Raw genomic sequence first — 1,401 nt, 5'->3', positions numbered from 1 at the left:
TTTTTATTTTTTTTGTGTTGCAGACCAAAAAAAAATACCCCAATTTCCACCCAAAAAAAAAAAAAAAAAAAAAAAAAAAAAAGACCTACTACAGGACACCGCATCTGCAGCCAATTAGAGGAGGACTGGTGAATAACGGCGTGAACCTTCCTCCGAGACAGCCCCGTGGGCCGGGGAACCCTCTAGTGTTACATTTTAAGCATCTTTACCTTGCCGTTATCCATCATAAACTAGAGTCAACTGGTTTTCAGCTAATACGTATTCTGCCCCCCTCCCCGCCCCTCTTTTTACATCCACCACGATAATACTTTGAAGAACAAAAAGTCTCAATAGTCAAACATTAACTTTAAGAAAAAAGGGTCGGGGGGGAAAGGAACGGAATAAGCAAAATCTGAACAAGTTTGATGTAATGAAGTTGAAACGTTAAGGCAGTTTCACTTCACCTTCGCACTTAAGAAACACCGTCCCGCTACTTAAAATAGGATGAAATAAAACAAAAAATAAAAATTAAAGGTGCAGCCAGCTATCGAGCGCGTGACCATGCTTCAATGAAAACAAACACGCGGAAATGATTTATTGCCCACCAGCACGCGCATTTACCCAGAGCAGCTTAAGGAAAACTTGCCACTCACCTGTCGTTACTGCGGTCGATCTCTCTCTCTCTTGTCGATATCCCTCCACCGAGAAAAATCACTCCTCTTGCTATCTGAAATAATTAGTCCGGTCAGGAGTCGAAGGTGTTTTCCACTGATGATGACAGTGAGTTATTTTTTGACGGTGTCTGAAAGAGCGCCGGGTGCAGGCATGGAAATGCTCCTGAAATGAGAGAGCCGCGGCCAATAAGCAGCAAGAGAAAACCTCCCCTTTGCCTGCAGTGTGAGGCAACTGAACCATGAAATAAGAGAGAAGGCAAGAGGGGGAGAAAGAGTCTCATAAATCTAATTTGTAAAGTCTTTACGTACGATAAGAACGCAACAGTTTGCTTTTAAATAGCTTTACTTTTCGTCGGAAGAACAATAAACGTGAGGTGTTGTGCACTGAGGGGAAACAATGTGGCAAGAGAACGTGAAAAGCCATCCAACTGTAAAAGCACACAAACAGCCCACCTAAACTGAAAACCTGGGGAAAGATGGAAAAACTTTGCTCATCTTAGGGATGTTGGGGTTGTACATGAATTGTGCTCTTGGCAAGCAGCCTCTTCCTTGTCTTTGAAAGTGGACTACAACAGACTTTCAGAAAGAACACCTAGCCGTTTTTTTACTTACTGCCTGATATTAAATCAGATTATATTTTTAGGTTAGGATTATCAGAAATAATTGCTGTTTCCTAAATGCCAGAATAATAGGTGGGGGGGGGGGGGGAATTTTTTTAAAAGAGTTTGGGGTTTAAAAAGGTTGGGGT

At 42.0% G+C, this 1,401-nt stretch overlaps 1 protein-coding gene across 1 annotated transcript in view; it reads right to left on the bottom strand.

The window, feature by feature from the left end:
- fli1 (Fli-1 proto-oncogene, ETS transcription factor) overlaps positions 1 to 836 on the bottom strand; it is a 44,893-nt gene extending 44,057 nt beyond the window's left edge. The window contains exon 1 of the mRNA XM_015048321.1: positions 633 to 836. The gene's annotated coding sequence lies outside the window, so the exon portion shown is untranslated. The remainder of the gene's footprint in view (positions 1 to 632) is intronic.
- Positions 837 to 1,401: the final 565 nt, after the last annotated feature.

Source organism: Poecilia latipinna, unplaced genomic scaffold (genome assembly GCF_001443285.1).
Source record: "Poecilia latipinna isolate Pla-1442-1.1 unplaced genomic scaffold, P_latipinna-1.0 Scaffold874, whole genome shotgun sequence".
NCBI lineage: Eukaryota > Metazoa > Chordata > Actinopteri > Cyprinodontiformes > Poeciliidae > Poecilia > Poecilia latipinna.
Note: the sequence above shows the minus strand (reverse complement) of the source record. Positions and strands in the feature narration are given on the sequence as shown.